The following is a 21,716-nucleotide window of genomic DNA, read 5'->3' as shown; positions in this document are numbered from 1 at the left end:
GTATCTGTGCGTTTGATGGGTGGACTGTTCAGAAAACCTGTTTGACAACATTTTTTTTTTCAGTTCTTTTTGGTGATGCTAGTTGTGCATAAATGACGTGCTTCTCTTTTAAGGGCATGTTTTGGACTGAATACATATGGCATAAAATATTTAAAAATATGAGACACAGTTGGGTGTTGGCATTGTCTTTACTGTTAGTGACACCTTCTGTTGTGTTCTGTTTATCTGCTTTAATCATCCACTTGCTTTTCAATAGAACCTGATCTCTTGTTGATTTCACAAAACATATCAGTGGTGAGCCTGTGGTTTAAGTATCATGTGGCTTAAAAGTATTTCATCTTAAAATCACGCCCCACTTTCACATTCCAACAGCTATCATCATTTTACCCTTGAGCAAAGCATGTTACCCTATGTCAGTACCTACACAATTATGTTAACTTGACACTGTATTATTTCAGTGGAACACAAAAGAAGTTATTTGGCAAAATGTCCAGGCTGCATTTTTTTAATAACTGGGGCCATTAGATTCCAAAAATACAATAAAAGTATTCTGTGCTACTTTTGTGCACCATGTTTTCATTATTCCAAGTTTTTTAAATTACAGTTTTTCTCAGTCACTTTGGTGCATTTCTCAAATCAGAAATTAAATTCTCAAAACTACTTGTTAAAACTCCACATCATCTAGTCAGTTGTATACATCATAAAAACAGCTTCTTATTCTTTTTAACAAGTTGCGATTGCTTTGGTACATTCATGCAATCGATTATGTACATTTGTCTGCGGTTTCCTACATTATCAGATGCTAATGTCATGTTGCTCAAAATGTATTATATAATTTTCTGTGCAATAGTCTTATCCCTCAAAACATCTAGTCTTTATTTCATCGTGTAAGTCATTAAATGCAAAATGGTTGATCTTGTTCACGTAAACTGTCAGACACATTTTCTACACATTTCTATTAGATTTTTTGTAAATTTGTCATGAATTGTGCAGGTGAATCTTGACTTTCACTAATGAAGAGAATGTAGATCAGCTAATGATAAACCAGTTCTCTGAAAAAGCTCAAAGGAGCATCTCATGAACCTTCAATTGGAAAGCATATATAGACAGAGCACAACACAAGAGTTACAAATTCTGACAATGGATATTTCCTCCCCGAATCAACAGTAGCTCTGTGGCCGATGACATTTTGACCACGCCTTCTGCTTTTGGTCATGGTGAAGCCAGCCTCATCCATATGAAGTTGTGAGATGGTTCATTTCACTACAATTCCACGTTGTATTTAAAGGGAAGATATTCATTGTGATGTAGATGAGAATCTGTGGGCCGACTGACTGGCACATCAGGAGGTGTAGACGGAGTCAAGGGAACCATCTCACAACTTCATATATGTGAATGAGGCTGGCTTCAATATGACCAAAAGCAGAAGGTGTGGCTTATTTAGGTAATTCATTGTGTGGTGCTGTTTGTATGAATTGTTTTGAGAAATGCACATACTTCTATGCAAATATTAAGGATGATTCGACTGAGAAAAACTGTAATACAATAGCTTTTTTTATGAAGTACAGGCCCTAAATTAAGCAGAAATTCACAGAAAAGGCTCACATATTGCAGCTTGAGTGCACTGAATTTTAAGTTTTTTTAAGATACCATGTACTGCAAACCTTAATAAAAATGTAAATGATTATTATCCTGCTGATTAACGTGCGCTCTAACTTAACAGCATTTGTTTTATTAGGGCAGCTGGGCAATAAATGATAACGATGATTATCGAGATACAATTTTCCTCCATAAAACGATATGAAGAGTTCAATATAATGTTTATGTGCCAAAAGCGGAACAAAACAGGGCTATTCATTTGATGCATGCCACACAAAGCATTTATCCACTCGGTTTAAAGTTCAAACGGCAGCGCAGTACGAGCAAACTAGAGCAGATACGTTTACTCGCTGATGAGTCTCGGTCACACAACACTAAACAGCGCTGTAAAGATCCAGTGTGAAGCGCTTGAATTCAGCCAAAAACACAAATGACTCGCTGATTTAATCTAGTTTAAAGTCAGATGAAACAGCACTGACAAACAGGAGAAACAGTGTGCGTAACAGTGTTTACAGTCAGATCTATTCAATCTACAAATTGCCATCCTTTACTATGGATTTACTGTAGTAACACTAACTGCAACATGGTATTGTAGTAGAAATGTGGGATATCCATATAGAATTTTGTTACTTATCACAATCAACTAAACGCTGGATTTTCAAAAGTATATGAAATATTTAAAGTTTGCAGCATAGAATCTTAAAAATACGTCCAAGAGTTTTACACATGGTCTGTTATTGTGGGGACATTTCCACGCCTCTAAACATGACGCGCCACAAAACAAAACGTGATTAGTTGCTTTATCTGTCAGTCATATGACCTCTTGGGAGAGCCTTAGCCATTCAAAGCAGCCAAGGTTCCCAGACTTTCTGCCGTGAGTCTGAAGGTCTGGCTACGCGAGACTATCATGATCTAAATGTATGCTACTATGGAAAGGCGAATGGTTAATTTTAATAAAGCTAAATAATTTAATAAAAATAAGTAAATAAATTTAACCATATAAAAATGAGGTTGTTACCTTTTTTACAGATGTTACTCTTTTTGATAACTGATGATAATTTGATTGTTTGATATTATGATATTTTTTTTTGGCCATATCGCCCTGCCCTAGGCAGCAGTAGTACAGGGTATATTCATTGTAGTGATCTGTGGCATTGCATTAGTCTTGCATTGTACCCTCACTTGCTGGAAGGCCAGACGTTTTTCTCATGGCTGTACAGTGAGACATAATTGGCATTAGGCAGAGCCCGTCTGAGGCATTAGATCTGTCTTCCTCTAATAGGGATGAAGGTCATTGGCAGCATAAATCTAGCACATGAAAAGAGATGAAAACGGGCACGGGATGACTGCTGATATCATTTCTGTTTCAGATACGTCTGTGTGATTGATGAGGCTGAAAGCAAACAATAAATCTCCTCTCAGGTGAGGAGAAGCAGTAAGGCAACTGGCACACTTGTGTCCCTCCTTTAGATCACTCTCAATCTATTTCGGCTCTGAATGATCAGACACATTGGCATTCGACTATATCACAGAGAGAGAGGTGTGAATCAAAAGCAAACTCTCTTGGCTTCATAATCTCTGTCTGTATCTGCATGTTCATTGGTTAATGGATTCATTGGTAATGACTATATAATCTGAAAGAGACACTATGTAATCACTGTCTCATAGATCATCCAGCACCAATCACTTACATTGATCTTCCTTACAGACATGCAATAAATATCCTCAGAAAACGTTACACAGAGCAGCACCACCCATATGTTGGTTCACAACGCTCTGACATAACCTGGGTGGGGATCAGTTATTTGATCATATTAGTTATATGGAAATAGTGGAAAGGGGGGTAAAAATGTGTTGTACATAAATCTTTACATGGTTTCCACATAACTCTTAAGTAGCACAGCTGTTTTCAACATTGAAGATCATAAGAAATGTTTCTTGAACACCAAATCAGCATATTAGGTTTCTGAATGATTATGTGACACTGAATACGCGAGTAATGGCTGCTGAAAATTCAGCTTTGCCACCTCAGGAATAAATGACATTTTAAAACAAATTAAATAGAAATCAATTATTTAAAATTGTAATTTTACACAATATTTTTGTTTTTATTATGTTTTCGACCAAATAAAAGCAGACTCTGTCAGACTTCTTTCAAAAATATTAAAATAAATTAGCGGCTCCAAACTTTTGAACATTATGCACATAAAATAAAAATACCTATAAATTAATAAATAACCAACTCTTCAAAACATAAATATATATATATATATATATATATATATATATATATATATATATATATATATATATATATATATATACTGTTTTTTTTGATTTTCTGATATGGGTAAACTTTGATATAAACTGAGCTGAATGTAAACCACATACCAGGTTACAGAAATGTATTCTAAATGAAAACAGCGTAATTGTGTCTTGATTTTTTTAGTTTTTTTTTTTATTCGGGTATTTGAAGTTGAATCCAGTGCCAAGAGAGAACGCTGAATTAACTGAAGCTTGATGATTTAATTGAAACATCATTTTCCTGAGGAATTAGTCAGACAGTGATGTCCTTATTTGGACAAGTAACTCTCAAGTGTTTATGAAAATTTCATGCACACATCTGTTTGTACATTTTAGCATTGTGTTGCTAGAGGGAGAGTGCACAATTAAATCGGTTAGACTTTATCTATTTTTACTATTCCCCTAATTTAAATCTATTAATAAACACTGCCTCAGAGCAACACCACTGACAAGCCTTTTTTAACGTCATTCTGAACATTGCCCTTTTTAGTCACCATGCGGCTACAAGAACGTGTTTGTTAACACTGCCAGAAGCATCAGCTAAAAATGGAGTTTAATAACCCCGTACAAGCTAAAACGTCCATGCACTGTCGCAAAATTGGTTGCTCATCCACTTGGAGAATGCACTATTTCGTTTTCTTGAAATGATGTGACTGTTAGAAGGGTATAATGGTAAATAACCTCTAATAACAGCTCTCTATATATTCACTGTGATTTGTGCCTTAGTTGTCACACAGATTGTGGAAGATAAATAAGAGGTATAATTGTGTTTGTGGTCCTGAATAACTTATCCATTGTCTGAGCTACTTTCTTTCTTTCTTTCTTTCTTTCTTTCTTAACTATATGTACTAGCTAAATTTGTGTTCTTCCCATTTTCAGTATTCAGCGAGTTGGGTTTTGGCAAGTGTATGTACACTCCAGTCTAATTTTTTACCCTGGCAAATACACAGTAATATCCAAGGTCACGCTTCATTGTGCAACTGAATAAGTGAAAGGGTTTTAAGAGCTTAATACAAAGTCTTGTGTCACATTACAGGTTGTACAGTGTATATTCAGTGTACAAATTTATCTACAAATGGTTTTACATGTGTCATATTTTAAACCCAATTAGTTCATCGGATTGATGGATGAATCAAGAAAACAATCTCTAATTGTAAATGCTTTGCTGTCAAGCTCAAGGCTGTCCATAGAGAGAATAAAACTTCCTCTGATTAAAAATCAATAATTGCTCATCGGAGCATAGCACCTCATGTTGCCGTCTTCATTGTCTCACAGAGACCCCTGATGTACCACTGACTTTGTCAGGGATCAATTCTAACTGCTGTGTTCTTGATCAGAGACATTCGGTACAGAAGTAAGCATTCTGTGTAGATGCCTTGGTTGTTTATGGTTGTGTTTGTGCCTTGTTTTGAGGGAGCAGAGGACGTCTTTGCTTTAATGATGTTCTATAGCCCCCGCCCCCATGAGCGGGATGCCGTTAATTCACACTGATGGTCTGTCATAGAGTCAGATGACTCAGAGGCACATCAGGCACATGTGAGTTCATTGTACCCCCCAAAAAAAAAATAAAATAAATAAAAATCAGAATGCTGAGGGTTACAGCGCAACCCTCTGTCATATACTTACTACATGCTCTGCCTGCTACAGGGATGGTAGCCAAGAGAGGGATAAGAAGAGAGAGATGAGAGAGATGGGGGGGACTGGGGGGGGGGGGGGGGTCAACAACACCAGATATGTAGGCATTCAGGAGAGAGATACCGATGTGCAGTGATAAATGATGTGGATTTCTGCTGTGGACATTTTGTTTTTGACTGAATGTGTATGATGGTCTTGTTTTTTTTTGTGGTAGAAAAACCGACAGGTTTCTCTTGGGTTAAAAATTATTTTACATTTATTTTACAAATGTATGTATTGTTGTCATGGCCAGATTAATATTTATAATTTATATAGGCTACATATACTATATTTAAACAATATCCTACAAGCAAGATTGTTGTTGTTTCTGAGTATCATCAATCAATGTTGATATTGGTAATGTTGATGTTTAGACCAAGAGCACAATTGCTATTGTGATACTGCTTTTATACAGTTAAAAAAAGTTAATATTGAGTAGAGCCCGACCGATATGGATTTTTGGGGGCCGATGCCGATGCCGATATTAACTCGAAAAGAGCCGATTTATAAGCCGATATTTTGATTTTGAAAATAAACTGGATATTAGACCCATTTCCTATAAACTACACTTACACAACATTCAATAGCAAAATATCTGCCTGTTCTATGTATGTGGTCTGTATAAACCATTTTCCAGAAGGGATTATGTTAAAAAAGCCTTAGATTACAGTCTCAATGACTAAACAATTGCACATCAAAAGTATAAATTTTTAATGATCAAAAGAACACTGCATTAGAGGAATCTTTGCAGAAGTAGTCCCACACTTTGCTGCTACAGCGTTCACCTTTAACCAGCCATCTGTAGGGCAGAAAGAGAGACAGAGAAAGAATAAGCATGTGTATTAATAATATCACCATGTATCATTACTCATGTCATCATTAGAATTATAATAATAATAAACAGGGATCTCCTACATAGGCAAAAAAATGAGAAATATAGAGAAATATATATATATATATTTTTTTTATTTGTCAAGCAATAGGTATTACCTATTACCTACTTATATTTAACTATATTATTACAACATTTTCCTGTTATGTCTGTAAAGCTGCTTTGAAATAATCTGTAAAAAAGAAGAAAAAAAAGCGCTTGTTCAGCTCACATTTATTTACATGTCCCCTCTGGTTTTATCATTTCTGACGCACCTACTGTAGTTACTGTAACTACACTATATTTGCTCTCACAGACACATTCACAACGGACCCGTATATCTTCTCCTCTTCTCTTTGTGCAGTCTGAATCAAAACATCGTCATGCGCTGGCGAACGTAAAGTTAGCCTACTGTTACCGGAAGATTACGGAATCAATTCGAAGTTGAATGGTTAACGTTAGTGTCATGAACACACCGCTGTCAATTTTGAGAAGAACCACCTTCAAACAAGTTAATAGCAAGCATTTAAGGGGCCTGCTAAAAAGGAAGCTATGCTAGCGTTAGAATAACGTAACAGTTGTTGTTTTTTCGAGGCACGCTGTACATAACTTCTAGTCATTGACTAACTTACACGCGCCCCCCTGCCACAGTTACGCGGTCATTATGTGGGAAACACTGCAGATATATTTAGAATAAGTTAAACGCTAACGTTATAGTTTGACCTCTTATTAACGTTCGCGCTCTTCCACTGATAAACAAGGTATTAGCTTTGTGGCTAATCTAATACAGCAATGCATTAGCGGCTGTAAGTGATGGTACAGAATATTTAGAAGTGATAATGATAGGACCGTTAGCTAGAACTACCACACCTGTTTTTATATACAGTGTATGAACTAAATCTACAATCATTTCACATGACGAACGACAGACTCACCGTCAAAAGAGTACATCTCCGTGGCTCGGCTGATAGCTTTCTTCTGTAGTGGATTTCTGGCGCTGTTGTCAACTGGGGAGTTGCAGAGCTCCCTCTGGTGGGCAAACTATGCAACACTCATAACATGAGTGAAGCATGAGACTGTTTCTCATGTTTCATCGGCCGTTATAAACGCCGATGCCGATTTAAATGCAATTAGCTCATATCGGCCGATAATATCGGTCGGGCTCTAATATTGAGTAACTTAGATAAAAAACTGTCGGTTATTTCATCTGTTTTTCTGTCACTCAGAAAGACTTGTTTTGTTCCTAAATAAATCGGTATCTTTGAACATGGTTGTGGGAATGATTCAATGACCTACTCATGATGAGAGTCACTTAAGTCCTTTTTGAAAGAATAATTGTTTTTAAATAAATCGGTCCATGAATAATTCATTTTTTTCTTTGTGTAAGGATGAAATCTGCAGAAAGTGTTAATAAATGATTCCCCGCTGCTAACACAGGCTAAGTTATACAAACAATTAAAAGTCAAAGTACTGTTGGGATGGATAATCTTGGAATGCCACTTATTCAGTGAAATTAAGAAAATAATTATGAAGTGTATAATTATTTCATTTTGGATACAGAAAAGAAGACTGAGGTGTTTATGAAATATCACTATTATAAAAATACTAGTTTTTATTATTCTGAATCTAAATGTATTTGTTCTCTCTTTTACCTTTACTTTTATTACAGTCATTGATCCCAGCTGTACAGTAAATCTGAGCAGTGCTGCTTTAACCTCACCAGAGTTCATGGGATTTGTGGTTGTTGCTGGATCCCTGTTCACAACATAAAAAAGACTGTGTGCAGGAGCGCTAAAATTAGCTATGGAATGAAATGTCTCAGAAAAAGGAAAATTGGACTCAGTTACTGGAGAGTTCCTTATTCAGTCATGTTTTGACCTCTCCTGTGCCAGGAAAATATGAATGTTGTTTAGTAGCGGAGAGAGGAAAAACAAAGAGAGCAGTAAAGAGAGAGTCAGAAGGTGAATGAGTACTGTATGTTAGTTGGGGGCTCTGAGGGGTACGCTTGTTTCCAGTGGCACGAATCAACTCAAAATATTGCAGTTTGATCTGTCCATACGCTTGGCTGTTTTTATACTTTTGACTTCTCAGCCTAGATCTCAAACATTTGATGGCTTGCCAGCCCAACACTGTGCCAGTTTATCAGTGTTTATGTATTACTTTAGTGTTTATTAGGAATACAGCTGTAAGAGAATAATTAGAAAAACAAACGGGTATTTCAAGTAGCTTAAACATGCTAGCTGAAGACAGTCCTCCAAAATAAATAAAGCTGTTGCACTCAAATACACAACTGCACAGAACACTTATTATCTTCAGTTCTTTTATAGGTTTAAATTCTGAGATTATGAAAATAATTAAAATATGTCATGTAAAATGTCCCTTTTTATTTATCTTCGACACCATTAATCCTTTTTTTTAAAAAGATTTTTTAAATGTTTTTGAAATGTCTCTTATTCTCACTATCTCTTCAGAGAATGAGAACATTTTTCAGTTTTCAAAATATTTCACTGCTCATTTTTTGACAGAAAAAGAAAACATTATCAGTCATATTGCAGAGCTTTCAGTGTCATATCTGACTGTTTAATGTGATAGAGACTGAAGCATCATTTGTGGGATGTTTTCCCACAAATATTTGCAAAAGTGCCTGACAGTGTCCATTGGCTGGTGTAATCAGTCTACATTGGAGGTTGGATTGTTCATCTGTTCTGTTGGCCATCTTCTTGGACTTAGATAAACAGCCTATGTTGCGTCTTGTCACTTTGGTACGTGACTTGGCCACTAGCATGTAGAACATGACTATTGTGTTGACTGTCATATTGACTATTCTTCCACTGACCTCAACCCATGCCATTTTAAATGACTTAAAGGGATAGTTCAACCAAAACTGAAAATTTCCTTTCCTCTGTGGAGCTCAGAAGGAGATGTTAGGAAGGCTTTTTCCATACAGTGAAAGTAAATGGTGACTGAGGCTGTCAATCTGTCTAACATCTCCTTTTGAGGTACCCTTTCATTCTCAAAAGGGTTTTTCTCATTCTATTTATGTTTGTGTGCACTAGTCAAGTCAAGTCAAGTCTGCTTTATTGTCAATTCTTCCACATGTACAGTACATACATACAGAGAATTGGACTGAGGTTCAGAGTTCAGTGGTGCCTGGGGAAAAAGAGGGGAGGGAGAGCAAGGTCGGGAGTGAGATCAGCTTCCTGACAGCCTGATGAATGAAGCAGTCGTTCAGTCTGCTGGTCCTGGCCTGGAAACTCCACAGTCTCCTCCCTGATGGCAGCAGACTGAAGAAGCTGTGTGACGGGTGAGTGGGATCACCTGCGATGCAGAGGGCTTTACGGGTGAGACGGGTTCCATAAATGTCTTGGAGGGAGGGGAGAGAGACACCAACGATCTTCTCAGCTGCTCTCACTATACGTTGAAGAGTCTTCTGGCAGGATGCGTAGCAGGCACCATGCCATACAGTGATGCAGCTAGTCAGGATGCTCTTGATGGTGCCTTTGTAGAAGGTGCAGATGATGGGGGTTGGGGCTCTGGCTCTTCTCAGTGTGATGGTGCTGGATGTGTTCCTGCCGAACTGTACTGCCTGAGGTCTTCCAGTCAGAAAGTCTAACAGCCAGTTGCACAGCGAAGTGTTGAGCCCCACCTGGAACAGTTTTTTAATGAGCTGTTGAGGGATGATTGTGTTGAATGCTGAACTGAAGTCTATGAACAGCATTCTGACGTACGAGTCTTCTTTTCTCTAGATGTGTGAGTGTTGAGTGGAGGGTAATGCAATGGCATCATCGGTCGAGCAGTTGGACCGATATACAAACTGGAAGGGGTCCAGGGAGGTGGGGAGGACAGACTTGATGTGGTGCATGACTAGCCGTTCAAAGCACTTCATGAGAATAGGGGTAAGTGCAACTGGATGGTAGTCATTGAAGCAGGATGGAGACGGCTTCTACGGGACTGGAATGATGGTGGTAGCTTTGAAGCATGTGGGAACAACAGCCTGACTAAGCAAGATGTTGAAAACCCCGTCGACCAGGTGATGACGCTGAGAGACTGCACTAGTATGCACTAGTATGCACTAGTATGCTTTTGTGTTGAAGGGTGGATCTATGGATGATTATATCTAAAGCCAAGTTCACACTACACTACTTTAATCATCAGCAGATCGTTGTGCTGTTCAGACTTCATGACTTGCAGTCTGTCTTAAAGTCGTTGTGGTGTTCAAACTATGTGACACTACATAAATGATCCACAACAGGGGGTGACACACTACACAAGCTGACAACAATGACTTACCATATGCATACATATTAGGTGTGTTTGACTTGAAGCAGCACTGCCCAGACCGATCAGAAAGCATAACGAGCCGCCTGCTCTCTATCCACCTTATTCTTCAACGTGGAAGTAAGCCTATGGGCGAAACTTCTGGTTCATTAGCCGCTGTAGGGCAACGTGCAGTAAACAGTATAACTGTCTGCACTACAAACCGGTGTGTTCATAATTAAGATTATACATTAAAATAATAAAGTAAGACATACCAATTTGCAATATCAAGCAGTAAAACGAGCTGTTTTGTACAGCTAAAAATAGCTAGACATGGATGAGACCGGAAGCCAGACCCATAAAAATTACAAATGGCCGCAGCCACTCTTACGGGAAGAATAAGGTGGATAGCTCTCACGGTACTTTGATATCATAACACCGATTAGTCTATGCAGCACAAACAAAGCCCAAACCTGGATATTTTAGGCAATATAGAAATCCTGGCCAGGATGTGTCCAGGAATCAGGGCACGTATGGTCACCTTAGTATAATGCCTAAAAGCACTGCTTTGTTTACAGGGCAACCATGGTAAGAGCTGTGTACTGTATTTCTGCTTGTCCTAAAGCGCCACCTAATGTTAGAAAGTGAATTTGCATTTTCATTCAGCCTGTCTGCTTCTTTTGTTACCATCAGTGTTGTAAATTTTACTAGTGGTACTCACTGCAGAGTCAAATGACTTCCAGCTCCTTCTCCCTGGACGTCTTGTGAGCTAGACATAAGCTCCACCCATTTGCTCTGCAGTGAGCAGCCTCTTTTTTAACCGTTTGACGAAAAGTAAGACCGATTCAGATAATAAGGTATCTGGAAATATTTGTCCGTTTTATTCTTAGTTTAAGTATTTCAAATGGATCTTCTGAGGGTTTCCTAATTTTAGACTAGTCTTTCCATTCGTAGCGCACATCCATATTGTGAACACTGAGGTCATTTATTTGAGATATTACCTGACAGTTTAACCTATTTATTAATAATCCTCTGCATATTTGCATACTTGTTGTTGTTGTTGTTTTGGTTTGTTTTAAATGGCAAATGAAAAAAATATTCCTATTGAAGATGCATTTTTTTTTAACAACAGTCCTAACTACGGAGCCCCACACATGACATGCAAGAAAAAATAAATAAATTGTGCGCACGATTTACTAATTTGTTCCCTCAATGTACTAAAACGTGCACACGATTACTACTGCGTTCCCACGATTTACTATTGCGTGCGCACAATTTAGCAAATTGAGGGAACGAATAAGTAAATCGTGCCCACAATTTATAAATCGAGTGAACAAAATAGTAAATCGAGGGAATGCAATAGTAATCGTGTGAACGTTTTAGTACACTGAGGGAACGAATTAGTAAATCGTGTGCAAGATTTAGCCTACTATTGTTTCCTGCATGCCATGTGCAGGGCTCCGTACCTAACAGCTGTATGAATTTTATTCTGATATTATGAAGATTACATTCTGGTTCAAAATAAAATGGCAGTAATGTACACTACAGTTCAAAAGTTTGGGGTCAACATGACTTTTTTTAAATAAATAAAAACTTTTATTCAGCAAGGATGCACTGATCTTTTACAATTGTTACAAAAGATTTCTGGTTTCAATAAATGCTGTTCTGTACTTTTGAACTTTCTATTCATCAAAGATTCTTAAAAGATTATGATGGTTTACCATGATATCTTACAAAACCTCAAACAACCATAATGCAACATATGAGACAATAATACTCAGACTTTGCACCCTACAGAGCACATACTTCAAGAGCTCTGTCCTTCGGATTGAGTAGGGCACTTTTGAATGAATTCACCCATAATCTCATTATCTTGAATTTGTTGTTTAGTAATGGTAAAGTATGCTCTTTATAGGTGAAGGTTGTCTGGGTTAATGTGCCAGACAGGACAATCTTCTGTGTGTCACTTGACACTGCACTTCTTTTTCACTGTAAATTCTGACACTGTAATGACATCACTGAGGAAACTCTTACTTTAATTTGCTACTAAGACAGGTGAATGAAATAGATTAAAATCTGATGATAGACTATTTTATTGATAAAAGCTGCATCAGTAATCAACATTTGTTATTTCCTTTCTGTTGCAGCCTTGTGAGTCTTTCCTATGAGAGACTTTTCCGTGAGCCGTTGGACTCCTACAGAGGGGAACAGCAATGACTGCCAGTCAATGAACAGCAAGTGGACAGGATGGACCCGTCAATGCAGGTGTCACTGAAGCCACTGCTGGACATCAGATAGAGAGTGGACACTGCAGCCTCTCCGACGAGCAGTAAGACAGGAAGTCCATCAAGCCAGGTGTCAAACTGTTTAAGACCCACCCCAGTAAATGCCTTAAAGACACAGTATACTACATCTTTATGTAGATGAACCTGCAGCAGGAGACTTCTTAAAATAGCTTGACAAGTTTTCATTTTCCTCTTTATGAGTGAATCAGTGTCTTGCAAGATCAGATGTGAATATTTTCTTATAATAGAGAAATATTTGTTTGGGTGTAATATTGCCACTTTTTTTTTTTTTTTTTTGGTAGGCCTGGTGAAAGCTGTTAAATATAAGTGAAGGGAAAGTCTACTGTCTGTCTGTGGCAGCCTCTTCCATCTAGTATTATCTCTTTTCATTTCCTAAACCAAAAGACTGCCAGCTGGAATGGAGAAATTCAGCGGCAGTGCTCAATGATGTCAGTCTGAACGGGTCACACATTTACAGTATGAATGCAGGGTCAAATCACATTCCCTTCAGCACCAGACTCATTGCTTTTTCTCAAATCTTCAACAATCAAGAACAATCCGCTTTTAGATTAGAAGAGCTGTGTCTGTCATTGAAACCTTCTATGTTTTTTTTAAGGGATATTTCACCCCAAATTTCAGAAAATATGGTGATCGTTTATTCACCCTCATTATGTTATTCCAAACCCATATGACTTTCCTTTTTCTGAAATATATATATATATATATATATATATATATATATATATATATATTTTTTTTTTTTTTGTCCGTTCAATGCAAGTCAATATGTTTGCATGGACCCAAATAATCAATTTTTTATCTGAAATAAAATTTCACTCATACTATAAAGAGATGGTGTAGAGCTGAAATAATTCAATGAACAGGAAAAAAAATTAAGCTGACTTTTCTCAGTCGGATTCAAAAATACCTTACGAACATACGTAGTGTCATGAAGCGTATGTTTACATATGTTTTACGTCTTGTGATTGTGCATATGTTTAAATGTCATCTCTTATTGGTCAGTGGAGGAGACTAAATATATACTAAGTATTTGGTAAAAAGCTTGTTTGACATACAGTATACAGTCATGGACAAAAATATTTCTCCCAGAAAATTGTTGCAATTACAAATGCTTTGGTATTCTCATGTTTATTTGTTTTGTTTGCATTGGAACAACACAAAAAGAGAGAAAAAGTCAAATCAGACATTCTACACCGAACTCCAAAAAATGGACTGGACAAAATTATTGGCACCTTTTCAGAATCTTCTGAAATAATTGTATTTCAAGCATGTGATGCTACTTTAATTTGTAATTAAACACACCTGTAGCAATTCACAGGTGCTGGCAATATAGAATCACACTTGCAACCAGTTAAAATGGGGGAAAGTTGATTAAATGTTTGTGTTGGGTGTCTATGTGTAGGATTTGTCTGAGGATTTGAAAACTAAAATTGTGGAAAAGCATTGATATTCTCAAGGCTACAAGTCCATCTCCAGATATCTTAATGTTCCTGTGTTCACTGTACGCAACATTGTCTAGAAGTTTACAGCCCATGGCACTGTAGCTAATATCACTGGTCGTGGACGAAAGAGAAAAATTGATGAAAGATTGCAGTGAAGGATTTTTCAAAGAGTAGATAAAGAACCTTGGTCAACTTCCAAACAAATTCAAACTGACCTGAAGGCACAGGGTACAACAGTGACAGCTCACACTGTCCGTCGCCATCTGAATGAAAAGGGATGCTATGATAGGAGACTCAGAAGGACCCTGCTGCTGACACAGAAATATAAAAAAGCCAGATTGGAGTTTGCCAAAGCGTACCTGAGGAAGCCAAACTCCTTCTGGGAGAATGTCCCATGGACAGATACAGCAGGACAATGACCCCAAAATTGTTTAAGACAAAGCACTGGAGAGTTCTGATGTGGCCAGCAATGAGTTCAGATCTAAATCCCATAGAGCACCTGTGGAGAGATCTCAAAACAGCAGTTGGGAGAAGAAACCCTTCAGATCTGAAAGACCTGGAGCAGTTGGCACAAGAAGAGTAGTCCAAAATTCCAGTAGAGAGCTGTAAGAAACTCACTGATGGTTACAGGAAGCAATTGATTTCAGTTATTGTTTCCAAAGGGTGTGCTACCAAATATTAAGTTGAGGGTGTGAATTCTGTCCAGTCCATTTTTTGGTGTTCTGTGAAGAATGTCTCAGATTTGGCTTTTTTCTCTGCTTTTTTGTGTTGTTCCAATACAGATAAATGACATAAACATGAATACCAAAGCATTTGTAATTGCAACAGTTTTCTGGGAGAAGCTGTGCATTATCTGACAGAAACGCAGGGGTGCCAATATTTTTGTCCATGACTGTATGTCCACTTTTTTTTAATATGTGAATCAGATTGCAACATTTTGTTCATATGAACAGAACTTTTAGATTCTGAAATCTGATTGAAATTATTTCAGCGCTTCACAGAAGAAAGAAAGTCATTCAGGTTTGAAGCAACATAATAGAACTTTCATTTTTATGTAAACAATATGTAAACAGTCCCTTTATCACCTAGAGGAGTAAAACATAAGTTATAGTCATTTGAATAATAGACCTGTATGTTTGGTGGCCTTGATGGTCTCTTAGGTGCAGATAAATGATGAAAGTTTAATTGTGGGTGCCATCAGGTTTGGTAGACAGCTGGTTATTCATTTGAGTTGCTGCATTACTGGACTGATGCCCAGCGCTCAGATGGTGAGCGGAGTCTGCTTCTCTCTGCCTGCATCCACTTTAAATATCACTGATAATAACCCACAACAGAGTTTGGTATTAAAAATATTACTGATCACAATATCACAATAGGAATAACACTACTCTGCTGTTGTGAACTGGGAATTTTGGTATTGCAGTTCAATTCGCCCCTTTTGCAATACCCTCTATAAATAGTGCCCTCAAACAGAAGACTGCAAATTACAGTGCCACACCGACAGCATGACAATAAAGCCACATATAAACAGATCTGCAAGTCATATTCCCAGGTAACTAACACTCTCTTCTCCCTCTCTCTCGCTGCTGGGAGACACAGCAACATAAAGAGATGATACTCTCTGTGAAATGACTGCCCCACAATCCTCCCTGTCTCTGTCTCTGTCTCTCTTTTCATCTCCCACTCTTTTCTCATTCTTTGTTTTTTGCCTTCTTCCTTGTCTATCTGACATGCAACCAAGCATGCAGACTTATGCACACAGTTGTCTTCTCTTTCTCTGTCTCTCTCTTTCTGTCTGTATATCTATCTGTTTTTCCTGTCAGAAGTACTCAGAATAGACAATGTGTCAGAATTTTAGGATTAACGTGGTCTGATCTTATAGAATATAAACACAAACAATTTCTAGAATGAACCAGCTGCTTCGTTGTCAAGGAAATACATTCAAGTAATCTGTATGCAAAGTTCTATGGAAGTGTACTATCTATTTTTTTAAATCTAGCCTTGAATATTATATAACCAAAGTCAAACCCTGAAAATCTGTGTTCAATGTTTGGACCTCTTTTTTTTTTTTTTTTTTTTTTGAGATTTAGACCTAGTAAAAATAGATGCACATGAAACACGACGTATGTACATAAGCAGATGTCTATTTTATTGTGTCCTCAAGGTCACACATCATTTTAGGCAAATCTACTTTTTGACTGTTAGCCTTCTCGAGTCCCAAGCCCTTTTTTTTCTCTTGATCCCTTAATTCCTAATGATTTTGTGCACCTCGTGGAAGCCGATCCTGCCAGTTGCAGACTCTCTCTCCTCAGCTCTCTCTTTTTTAGTATGTGTGTTAGTTAGTTGACTCTCTAGCAGAGGACCACTTGCTGAGTGCTTTCATAAACTGAAGCCGAGATCATTAGGTGGATCAGCGCCATGAAGCAACTAAACATGGAGCATTGCGTCATGTCACATGCTGTAGATCTACATGTGACTTTAATATGTAAATATGTGTTAGTGCTATTATGATGTCACCACGACACTTCGCTCTGTGCTCGATGCAGTGGATCGGAATGGTTTACATTGCAGAACAAAAGATTTCCATAACATCCACGAAGCGATGCGCATGGCTCTTTTTATTACACACTGAGTCAACAGCCAAGAATTACCAGTCAACCGTGAGGAGACTTTGTTACCATGGAGATGCTCTGCCAGTGCTGACTGGTCAGCTGGCTTTGAAGGAAAAGGAAGCTTTGCCCCATGAAAAAGGAGAATTACCTGCTAAACGAACTAGACCATATCAGCACATCCTCTCATCAATTTGATCGATTATTTTGTTCATATTCAACTTGCTGCGATTAAACCGTGGCTTATGTGGTCTGGTTTACACAGGAATATGCAATGCAATGGAGAGATATCTAAAAGTTAACTTATTAGATGCACACACAATATTACCATTATGAATTCTGTTTGACTGTTAGGGATGCACTGACAAATAAAACTTTTTATGTCATGGCTGATAGACAATAAATGGCTGATATTAAAATTGTATGCCATTTTATCTATAAATCTTTAAATTAAAAAATAAAATAAAACGTTTAGGTGTTGTAGTCACAACATTGTAATGTAGAGGATATTCATTTATCATATACATCATAAAGGTGACGTTTAACAGTGTTATTGAATTAGTGTTTTTAAAAAACTTCAAATGAGTGTTACATGACGGCAAAGATGATCTAAATGTAAAAATGGTGGAAACAAGCATGCATAAATATATAATCAATATTGGCCGAGCTGACCGTTGTATAACCAATACAGAGGTGTCCAAACTCGGTCCTGGAGGGCAACCGTCCTGTTGAGTTTAGCTCCAGCTTGTCCCAGCTTACCTACCTGGAAGATTCTAGGTATCGTGAAAACCTTGATTACTTTGGTTCAAGTGTGTTTAATTGGGGTTGGAACTAAACTCTGCAGCACAGTGGCCCTCCAGGAATGGGATTAGACAGCCCGATCCAATATATAAATTAAAAAAAAAAAAATCTGTAATATTGACTAATATATTGTGCATCCCTATTTGATTGCAAAACAGCCAGAATCCCTGTTGCTGTGTGAGAGATACTGAGACTTAGAAATGCAAATATAGCAATCACAGAATACCTGAAAACTTAGCATACCAATGTGATATTTGATGTATCGTATGAACTATAAAACTTTTCTTGTGGCTTTCATTACAGCATGGAATATATTGTACTGTGTACAAGTGACTGTCTGCTCATTATTAATGGATTTCAGTGAGCTTAGATAAATTCTAAAGAATCATTAGGCTTTTTTTTTCACTTTTGTAAAGTGTCATAATGGACAGAGTTACCTGTGTAACGCTTGGCTGCTCACCCTTATCTCCACACAGTAACGAAACCGCAGGAGAACATTGCAGACTGGAAGAGATCTCTTTCAATTACCAGATCACCTTACTTCTAGCGTCTGGCTTACAGCAATGTATACAGCTATAGGTCACTAACGAAACATAGGCAATCGCACGTCAGAAATATGAATCTAATATCAGATCATTTTGGTAATCACAGATGGGCCTCTGTGTATTTCCGCTTCGATGAGAGGTGTGTTGGTGTGTGTTGGGTCAGCTTTTGTGCCTCCTAACAAGCATGCAGAGGGAGATGCGCTCGATGAGTCTGTGTTCTTACGATGAACAATCCAGATGGCAGGAAAATGTATAGAACCACCCCCCTCAAAAAAGTAAATAAATAACCAGATGTTCCTCTATTCATGTGAGTTTTGGATGGGCTTGCCCTTTCTTTCTGCATGATGCTTTGGTTTAGAAAACTTGCATCCTGATTGACGATGTATTTGTGTTATTTATTTATTATTATTATTATTATTATTATTATTTGTATATTGGAGACCCTGTATCATTTCTTTCTTTCCGTTTCTTTTTTTGGGGGGGTTAATTCACCAATCTTCTGGATTTTTCTACATGCATATCATTTTGTAAGCAGCAATATGAGATGTGATGGAAATGAAATTACGTGCAATGTTGAAAATTAAAAAAACAAAACATAATATATTAAATAAAAACAAAGAAGGCCATTTTTTTATCTTTCTTCTGTGTGTGTGCATTTTTGAATTAATCGTTTTGGTAATCTAACTCTTCATTATGTTAGCAATCATCCTGCTCCACTTCTGAGAATCAAATCTCCATGTGTGTGTGTGACAGTTGACGTAGCATGGGTCTAACAAATCCCTCGCCGTGTGTTCATGCCATCTTCGACTGAGGACAAAAAGGTTTGCAATTATGGGACATTTTCTGCTGCAAGGGCTCACAGACTTGTTTTTGACACCTAATCCTCCAGTCATTCATATACGGCAGCGTTTAAATATTTAACATGGAAGCTGCGTGGAGCAATTACTAGACTCTTGGATTTGCTCCAGACACAGTAGCCAAACTCCCACTGAAGACAATGTGCCTGAGTTCACACCCTGCAAACAAAATAGCACTGCACTGCGCTCCATCCAGGGGTCACACACATACGCTCAAATGCAGCGATGTAAACACAATAACACTTGAATGCTGATGTGGTCCTTCCCCTTTAACACACATTTACTAGTCCACACAAGTGCACCAAAATAAATGAGGTGTTAATTAGTCCCAGTCTCCTGGCCATTGCTTGACTTCAGGGAAAAATCACCAGTGGCTGGAGGGTAAGAGTCAACAGGTACAAGGGTACAGGTGACCTTTCTACTTTAATTATAGATTGTCCCACTCTATGTGTGCTTCTTTATTTACTGTAAACTGGAGAAGCTGACATGGAAAGAGACAGATTTGTCTTTGTGTGTTTGCATTCCGTCTTGAAGGTCAGTGCCAGTGTGGACTCTGGGCTACAGCCACAGGGTGTAAATCAGCACTGGGGTGCTGATATTTATAGACGAGCACCCATCACTGCTGTCTGTAAAACAGGGGTGAACTTGCTAAAAGACCCAGAACAAACTGTGAGGTTTTCCCATCCCATTTCCACTCCAGCTCGCAAACGCTTGGCGCATCTGTTTCGCCATGCTTACGTAAAGTTTCTGACGTTGAATGTCAGCTGTCGCATTCGCATTAGCTATGTCCAAGCATGTTTGTTACCATTGGCTGGAACAGTCAGGGTGCATACGCTCATTTATGTCGACTGGCTCTCCAGTGAGCTAGTCCTGTTTGGTCTGAGAAGAATGATACTTTATGGATCATCCTCATGCAAGGTCATTGAATGAAACAGGCCATGAATGACCTTTGCAGAGTAGTATTATATTTGGTCTGGAGTCAGTCTTGCTGGCTTTGAGTTGAGGCTTGTGGCTGTCTTCCAGGAATAGGCCACATCACTCAAAGGTGTAACATTAAACCTGACATAGGACAATAGCCAAGCACATGGTAGGCATTCTGTAGCGTTCACACTACGAGGGAACATGGCAATAAACAGCTAGCCTTATCCCTATCACTGCTGGAAACATAATTCCCGGCCCGTTACTGTTCCTGGAAATCCTACACCATTTTACGCTCCAAGAGTTTCCTTTAACCTGACTCTCTCTGCACTGTACCCTTGGTCCCTCTCTCTTTTCACTCTAATTCCCCATTCTTAGGCTCCCCCAACCCATTCTCAGATAATGTCCAATCTCTCTCCTGCTATTCTATTGTGCCTTCTTCCTCATCACGAGTCGGTTCCCTAATTACCAGCTTTTTTTTCCCGAGGGCCTCTTCAGACGGCATTTGATTCTCAACCAATTAAAGTAATCAAGTGATATTCAAAATTATAATTTGCCCAAAAATGATTGCTGGTCATTGTCCGAGGAAGATTTAAGCAGATTATTTCCCCCCTTTGGACAGCAACCGAGGAAGAGATTAATTGTGTTTTTACATCATTTATGAGATGCGTGTCGTGTGTTATAAATGACATATTGTCTGTGATCACTACTTACGCAACTGTTAAATGATCATTGTGATGTGAATCTTAATTGGAAAGCTTTAAATGTGTGGTGTTTGCAACACTAATTTCCATGTTTTTTGTTGTTGTTGTTGTTGTTGTTGTTGTTGTTTTTTTTTGACAGGTTGAGTTCAAAGGTCATGGCTTTCTGCTTACTAGTAATGTCAAAGTTTGATGACATGCTGACTTCAGGGTGTGTGCCATTCAGAAATGAATTGAGAATGACTTTTAAATTCAAATCCAGTTCATTTCATATGAATTGATTTAGCAAACAGGATGCAGAACTGCAATTTGAAGTAGAAACCAGTAGAAACTAATTTTAACTAGAAAAAGTTTATTAAAGGGGTCATATGATGCAATTTCAATTTTTCCTTTCTCTTTGGAGTGTTACAAGCTCTTATAAAACTTACAAAAGAGTCAACCACGCCCTCCTAAAACGGCTCTTTCTAATACACCCCACATGTCTACGTCACGATGTGGGAAGATTTGCATAACACCGCCCGAGTGTTCACACAAAGAAAGAAGGCGTAACTTTTATTCTGGCTGTTGCCGCCGCCGCCATGTCGTGGAGTCACTGTGTGTTTCATTGTGAAAGGGAAACTACTTTGTTTAGTCTCCAAAAGAGGATACAACTAGAACAGTGAACAGTCAGATGAAATGTTGTCAGGCCATATGTCAATAAATACTTACTGAATTTTCCTCTCCTGTCAGCCGTTATACTGTGCTCGTAACGTGCTCTTCAACAGCACACAAATGCAGCGATGTGCGCTGTATATCATTTCATATTAAAGCGCAAGAGAAACTATGAGCATGC

The 21,716-nt window shown here is 38.1% G+C and overlaps 1 protein-coding gene across 2 annotated transcripts in view; it reads left to right on the top strand.

The window, feature by feature from the left end:
* kcna4 (potassium voltage-gated channel, shaker-related subfamily, member 4) overlaps positions 1–13,682 on the top strand; it is a 39,131-nt gene extending 25,449 nt beyond the window's left edge. For both annotated transcript variants that reach the window (XM_042760124.1, XM_042760125.1), the window contains one exon: positions 12,853–13,682. The gene's annotated coding sequence lies outside the window, so the exon portion shown is untranslated. The remainder of the gene's footprint in view (positions 1–12,852) is intronic.
* Positions 13,683–21,716: the final 8,034 nt, after the last annotated feature.

The sequence above is a fragment of the Cyprinus carpio genome, chromosome A7 (genome assembly GCF_018340385.1).
Source record: "Cyprinus carpio isolate SPL01 chromosome A7, ASM1834038v1, whole genome shotgun sequence".
Taxonomy (NCBI): domain Eukaryota; kingdom Metazoa; phylum Chordata; class Actinopteri; order Cypriniformes; family Cyprinidae; genus Cyprinus; species Cyprinus carpio.
This window is presented reverse-complemented; position numbering and strand designations above follow the sequence as displayed.